At 38.1% G+C, this 8,016-nt stretch overlaps 1 long non-coding RNA gene across 1 annotated transcript; it reads right to left on the minus strand.

Annotated features, from left to right (window-relative positions):
• Positions 1 to 1,833: 1,833 nt before the first annotated feature.
• On the minus strand, positions 1,834 to 4,462 carry LOC133660673 (uncharacterized). The gene is made up of 4 exons (XR_009827863.1): positions 4,365 to 4,462; positions 2,535 to 2,763; positions 2,203 to 2,375; positions 1,834 to 2,111 (listed from the first exon to the last, which is right to left on the minus strand). It is a non-coding gene; the product is annotated as an uncharacterized LOC133660673 (long non-coding RNA).
• Between the last annotated feature and the right edge of the window lie 3,554 nt (positions 4,463 to 8,016).

The raw sequence follows: 8,016 nt of genomic DNA on the forward strand, positions 1-8,016 counted from the left end.
GGGGCCTCCACATAAAATTCTGCTTAAGGGTGGCCCTGTTCTCACACATTTGAAGTTCTGTGAAGTAGAAGCCAGGATAAAATCCAGTAAACGTAGGGGGAAAATGCTTAATGACAGCAAAACCAACAAAAAAGTGAAGTTGTTACTCACATTAGCAGACCCAACTTTCACAGGGGAGACTATTCAAAATATTTCCACTGAACTATTGAAGCATGCAGGGGCCATTTTCATACTTTGTATTGAGTTTAAAAAGGGCTAAACATATATGTTTTAGAGATAACTTTGTGTTGCAGTGGTACCTCAACTTAAGAGGGCCCCTACTTAAGAGTGGTTTGAGATAAAAGTAGTTTCTCTGATAATTGTTATGATTTAAGTTGCAAGCCAAAATTTGTGTTACAAGCTAGTTGAACCCCGTGAAAACCGTCTGGTCTTACTTGCTAGCATTAGCTTATAGCTAGAGATCTACGTCATTTTTTTTCAACTATTGAAAGAAAAACCTGAGTGTGAAGGACGGTGTTGAGAGGAAGGAGTGGATAATATTTATGGAATTAAAGAAAGAAATCATCAAAAACATGACAAAGAATGTAGCCAAGTTGGCAAAGCAGTTGGAGTGTATCACTGCTAGTCTGCACCATACTCAAGCGGTATGTGTCTAATCCCAGCCAAGAATGTTAAAGTAATGGCAGACATATATCCATGAAAATATTGGTTAGCTGCTGATGGTGTGTTTGAAAAAGAAGCAGTTGGAAAGAGATACCTACTGTACATACACTACTTCAAAAAACTACTATAGTTGTATTTTGTGCATTCTTTTTTGTTTTTATACAATATTTATTATATAGATGTTTTTTTTCCCTTTTAAAGGCATGTTACATGTTAAAATCTTCAGAGTGATTTCAATTTATTTAAATGGGAGAAGTTGATTTGAGTGTTTTGAGTAAGCTCATAAGGTGACAACAAAGTGATGTTGTCATCCATATTTCAACTTTCTCTCCTTTTCCTTTCTCCCCTATTTTGCTGTGTTGCTGTTTTAAATCTTCACTCTACAAAGGGCAGTGGGCCAATAAAAAACAAACAGTGGGCCAATAAATGACCCCCAAACTGCACTTTGGCCAACCCCTTCTTCTTTGAAAATGACCCAAATATTTCATTACACATAAAAAATAATAATAATAATAAATCCCAGGCAGCTTGGACATAAGTGCACTGTAAAATGTTTACAAGAGAGTGAAGTTCATTACGGGATTGACCCGTGTTCGGTTTTAGTGATGCTGTAATAAAACAGATACACAGAAACACATGCTCGTACGCACTTGAGCACACACGTCATGATATTTTCCTCAAACACGTCTCTGTGTGTATTCGTGCGTGTGGGTGTGCAACCTGGGTTCCCACCTGGACTGCCGTATAACATCCAGGAGGGGGATAAACCCAGCATTTTGAGTCCCCTGGTGTGACCATGACAACGCCACCTTGTCATCTGGACAAATGTGTTTCTGTCCTGATGATGCCCGCAGGTGCTTTTTCGAGACACGTGCGTCATAAGGCTATAAATAACACGCCGTGTGTCAGCCGAGCATCCTGGGAGATAGAAAAGCCAGCATTTAACCTGAATGTGAAAAACTTGGAGGGAGGACAAAGATAGCAGATAAATATTTAGCGACTTGACATTATCAGGTTTTCTCACAGTGATGCAGGCCATGAATGCATGATGGTGGGAGTTTGTATTATTTCAATGGAGGCAACTGGTTTGTTGAAAAAGTTTTACCTTTAATCCAAAAGTGTTACGTACGGCGGGGGAAGGAGACAACACCATGGCAGGAATCAGTTCAATAGGTTTATTGAAACTGATGATGTACTGGGGTGTGTATGCTACTACAAGTGTAACAATGTGAATGTTACCAGAGGGTGTTGTTCGTGCGTGTTGGATGAATCCTTCAAAAGTCCAGAGGGGCAAGGCAAGAAGACAGTCCGTGGGCAGGCGAGAAGTCGGGGGCTGGAGAGAGGCGTCGAGGTCCGTGTACGAGCGGGGGTCGAGGATCGAGGGAAGCAGTCCAAAGTCCGGAGGGAAGTCAAGGCACACAACTCGATCACAGGATACGGGGGGAACACTGAGGGGAACACAGAGGACATAAGACACGGGCAAAGGGAAAGCACAGAGAGAGCAGGTACGAGGAGGGAAGCCAGAGACAGGATGCTTACTACAAGGAGTGAACTATGTTCCGGCACTGGATCTTCGGGTCTGCTGGTCTTTATGCCGTCTGCCCTCATCAGATCCAGGTGCGCTGATTGTTGATTGCCTGCAGCCGTGCAGGCGTGTGGCCGCGATGAGGGAAGAGCGAGCACGGGCGTGTCCAGGCGCGCTTCTAGCAGAGCTGCTGGTGGCGCTTACTGCAGACGGCATGAGAGATTGCGCATGCGCCGTGACTAAAAGGTTCATTAGGGGATGAGTTTCCCCTAAATGAGCCTCTGGTGTGTGCCAATACATAATGTTATTGTTGCCTGGCTTAGTTGGTGAACGACGTCCTGCATACCATTAAGTCGTCCGCCGGTCTGGTGGCAAAACATCTCCTTAGAGACCACTTTTCCCGTGGAATGGGGCAATCTTTGTGGGGGAGATTGTTGTAGACCAGTGATTCTCAAACTGTAGTACGTGTACCACTAGAGCAGTGGTTCTCAAATGGGGGTACGCGTACCCCTGGGGGTACTTGAAGGTATGCCAAGGGGTACGTGAGATTTTTTTTAAATGTCTGTCAAAAAGAACTGTGAAAAGAAATGCAACAATGACAGCTAGATTTTTTGTGGACATGTTCCATAAATATTGATGTTAAAGATTTCTTTTTTTGTGAAGACATGTTTAGAATTAAGTTCATGAATCCAGATGGATCTCTATTACAATCCCCAAAGAGGGCACTTTAAGTTGATGATTACTTCTATGTGTAGAAATCTTTACTTATAATTGAATCACTTGTTTATTTTTCAAAAAGTTTTTAGTTATTTGTATATCTTTTTTTCCAAATAGTTTAAGAAAGACCACAACAAATGAGCAATATTTTGCACTGTTATACAATTTAATAAATCAGAAACTGATGACATAGTGCTGTATTTTACTTCTTTATCTCTTTTTTTCCAACCAAAAATGCTTTGCTCTGATTAGGGGGTACTTGAATTAAAAAAATGTTCACAGGGGGTACATCACTGAAAAAAGGTTGAGAACCACTGCACTAGAGCACACCTGTGCAAATCAAGGCCCGGGGGCTGCATGCGGCCCGTTAAGCATTTCAATCTTCCCAAATAATTTTTTTAGATCTTTAAGATGGAAACTGTTGCTGCCATTATGATGTGCAGTGATGTTTTCAAATGACCGTAAGTCTTGAACTATACAAAGTATTACAATGGTTGAAATCTGCGCTTTTGCATGATATACTAGTTACTAGGGTAGTCCCGATACCAATATTTTAGTACTAGTACCGGTACCAAAATGTATTTCAATACTTTTCGGTACTTTTCTAAATAAGGGGGAACACAAAAAAATTGCATTATTAGCTTTATTTTAACAAAAAATCTTACAGTACATTAAACGTATGTTTCTCATTGCAATCGAAGAACAATTTTGTCCTTAAATAAAATAGTGAATATACTAGACAACTTGTCTTTTATTAGTAAGTAAACAAACAATGGCTCCTAATTTGTCTGCTGACTTATGCAGTAACATTTTGTGTCATTTTCCATTCTATTTTGTCAAAATTATGAGGGACAAACTGTAAAAATTGATTATTAATCCACTTGTTCATTTACTGTTAATATCTGCTTACTTTCTCTTTCAACATGTTCTATCTACACTTCTGTTAAAATGTAATAATCACTTATTCTTCTGTTGTTTGATACTTTACATTACAGTTTTGGATGATGCCACACATTTAGGTATCGATCCGATACCAAGTAGTTACAGGATCATACATTGGTCATATTCTGTTATGATCCGCTGCCCGGATCATATTCCGTTTTCTAGTCACTTGTGTTTTTCTGTTAGTCTTGATCTCTTTCTAGTTCCTGTTTAAGCACTTCTCAGGTTGTTTACCATAGTTACTGATTATTTTCACCTGCTGCGGGTGTTCCCGACGCGCACCTGTTTTTCATGATTGACATTATTATTTAAAGCCTGCCTCCCCAGCCAGTCGGTCTGGCTTCGTAGTTTGTGTTCACACAACAGTTGACGACTTTTGTTTCCTGCTCTTTAGAGACTAGTTTTCACACTAGGCTATTTTGGCTTGCTAGCTCCCTTTTGGTTTTGTACTTTAAGTGCTATGAGCACATGTTTCTCTGTTCCTGTCTGATTTATGTTTAAATAAATCATTTTGTACCTGCAAGCTGTGTCCGAAGCCCGATCTGCATCCCTGGGGGAACGCACACCTGCACCCGGTCGTCACAATATTCAAAGTCCTCATGTGTCCACAGACATATTTCCTGAGTTTATAAACATAATATGACATTTAAAAAAAGGAAAAAAAAATTTGTGACGCTAAAAAAAATCGTAATCATAGTAGTATCGACTAGATACGCTACTGTACTTGGTATCATTACAGTGGATGTTAGGTGCAGATCCACACATGGCATTTGTTTACATTCAGGGTGCTAGCTTGCTGTTAGCGATGAGCTATCGTAGCCTCCTACGGTGTTTAGTGAAGCATGTTTAGATATTCTTTGTCCTGCAGGGATGATACTTGTAAGAAACTTACTTTATTTGTCGCCATGGAGGCGAGGATTAGTGATTTAGAAGTAGCTAAAACACTGCCGACTGCGAATGGACGTTCGCCGCTAGTTAGCTAGCCATGTCTTAAAGTACCTCTTCCTGAGGGCGTTTCAGTGTTATAACTTCACATTTATCGTTAGTTTTTAGGCCAAACTGCATCCATTCTCCCTTTTCTGTCTACACACTGTGTCTGCTTGTAAGTACTCCGTGATTGTGTGCTACCAATATGCTCTTCTGCTCGCAAAACCAGCAATGTGACGACGCGCCGTCATGCCCAGAAACTGGTACTTTTCAAACAGAGTATAGTACCTTTTTTATTCATTAGTACCGCGATACTATACCAGTACCGGTATACCGTACAACCCTACTAGTTACTATGGTAATCTAAGTCACAACAGCTCAGACGAGGCACCAAGCAGTGTGGGAGCGTTTCCACAGAGTGTTTCTAGAGTGGCCAGCCTGAAATGCGGGTGTCAGGGACAGACGCGGAAGGAGATTTTTACAACAAAGTTCTAAAGTTTAGTGATATATCAGATATATCAGATAGTAGGTGGGGAGGTTTACCCTTCGTGTTCATATTTCGCTGTGTTTGTTGCATTTTTGTTGCGTTTCGCTTGATTGTAAAATATGTCGATCAAGAGGGGATGTGACGTTCATATGTTGTCAATATTCAGTGTTTTATCGTTCATAGTTAATATTGTAAATCCCACATTCTTTATTTTCATGTACATTCTGGGTGTCTCATTCAGTAAAAAAAAAAAAATGTTCATTCCGTTTTTTAAGGCGGTCTGTCATAACGTTTTTAGCATTCAATCAGACATTATTGTTAGGTTTTGTATTAGTGTTCCTAAAAATCAGATATACCGGCCCCCCAGTCAATGTAATTGCCCAGGCCTGCACTAGAGGTACCCGGGCTCCATCTAGTAGTACACCAAAGTATCACTTGATTAAAGTACAGTATTTTATTTTCCTATTTTTAAACATAGTGTTACTAGTCAAACTGTTTGTAATGTTACAGTGGCCAAAAATATTACATATATTTATTAAATTAAACCTCTGCCTTGTGTTTAATGAGGGTACTGTGTTTTAATGTTGGTAATTATGGTGGTACTTGGAGAGTCACGTTTTTTGAAAAAGGTTTGAGAACCGCTGTTGTAGACAACAGGTCAATGTGCAAACCTCCTCCTCAGTTTAGAGAGAGCCTCTTTCAAAACTTTCAAATATGCTCCGAGAAGAAGGGCCACTACACCCGAGCCTGAGAATAAAATTAGGAGTTGAAATATAGTGATCCCATAAGTGGCTGGTTTGTCACAGAAACTCTAAAGGATTGTCTCTTGATACGAAGTATAGATGGACTTCAAACTCACTAACATTCACACACAAAATCTTGGTCACCCTAAATAAAAAAAATCCAGAGCAGTAAAGTCAGAAATTATGTTGTTGTTTTTTTTACAATCACTTATGACATTATAACAGGGCTAATGTTAGCATAATGTTAGCTAAAACATCCACAACATGTTTTGTCTAGTTGAAAGTTGAGTTGAGTTGAGTTGTGTTTGAGTTTATTTCGAAGATCCATGCATACAACATGATACATCACAATTTCCAGTTTCTCTATTCAACATGTTCGAAAAGGAGTAGGAAGAAGCAGAGCTTATTTAATCCTACCCCTTTTCCTTTACATAGCAGTTGCCAAATCTATTGTTCACTTCTTGTCTCAATTTATTCACAATATACTCCATAAGTAATAACAATAAAAAATAAATAAATAAATGATTATTGGTGAACTACGTTATATTTCACATGGTGAGATTAGTAAAATAATCTTGAAAATGAACGGATGGATGAGATAGATTCAGAATGTTTATCATGGTTCTTCTTCTTTGTACTTTGTAAACACTTTAAGTTTGAAGATGTTCTTGAAGTGGATCATATTAGTGCATTGTTTGATTTCTTTGCTTAATCCATTCCATAATTTAATTCCACATACTGATATACTGAAGGTCTTAAGTGTTGTATGTGCGTACAAATGTTTTAAATAGAGATGTCCGATAAATGCTTTACAATTTTATATCAAAAATTATCGGTATCGATTTTTTATTATCGGTATCGTATTTTTTTATTGTTTTTTTTTATTATTGTTTTTTTAATTTATTAAATTAACATAAAAAACAAAAGATACACTCACAATTAGTGCACCAACCCAAAAAACCTCGCTCCCCCATTCACACTCATTCACACAAAAGGGTTGTTTCTTTCTGTTATTAATATTCTGGTTCCTACATTATATATCAATACAGTCTGCAAGGGATACAGTCCGTAAGCACACATGATTGTGTGTGCTGCTGGTCCACTAATAGTACTAACCTTTAACAGTTAATTTTACTCATTTTCATTAATTACTAGTTTCTATGTAACTGTTTTTATATTGTTTTACTTTCTTTTTTATTCAAGACATTTTTAATTTATTTATCTTATTTTATTTTATTAATTTTCTTAAAAAGGACCTTATCTTCACCATACCTGGTTGTCCAAATTAGGCATAATAATGTGTTAATTCCACAACTGTATATATCGGTATGGGTTTATATCGGTATCGGTTGATATCGGTATCGGTAATTAAGAGTTGGACAATATCGAAATATCGGATATCGGCAAAAAAGCCATTATCGGACATCCCTAGTTTTTATTTACATTTTTCTCTAAGATTATATTTATCCTCTTTTGTTGAGAAGAAGTGTTGTATATTCTTGGGTAGCAGATTATAGTTTGCAAATTCACTATGTCGTGGAATTTCAGTATTTTTGATTCAATAAATAAAGGGTTTGTATGTTCTCTATATCCAACATTACGTATTATTATTATATTATTTTTTGTAATCGTTAAGGAATGAGGTGCACTTTACTTTATTTAAATTCTTGTAGGTTGAAATTTTCATTTAAAAGATCATTTATACATTGAAGTTTTTACCATCTTAAATGTTCATTAATCCTTCTTGGGTGAGGCAGCCTCCTTGTACAAGCACATTGTTTGTCCTGCTCGTCACTGTCCCAATTCCCCATCAGCGTGTCCGTCCACAAGCACTCAGTTGGGCCGCTGATCCTTAACATTTCTACTGACACATCATACAGCCAGGGTGGCCTAAACCCCAACCCATTTAAAAAATAAATTAGTTCATGAATATTAGTACACAAGCTGAGCTGTTTGTGATTGACAGCTATGAACACCTATCATTGCATTCTGCCATCAAAACCAAGGGCCCC

This window comes from Entelurus aequoreus, linkage group LG11 (assembly GCF_033978785.1).
Source record: "Entelurus aequoreus isolate RoL-2023_Sb linkage group LG11, RoL_Eaeq_v1.1, whole genome shotgun sequence".
Classification (NCBI taxonomy): domain Eukaryota; kingdom Metazoa; phylum Chordata; class Actinopteri; order Syngnathiformes; family Syngnathidae; genus Entelurus; species Entelurus aequoreus.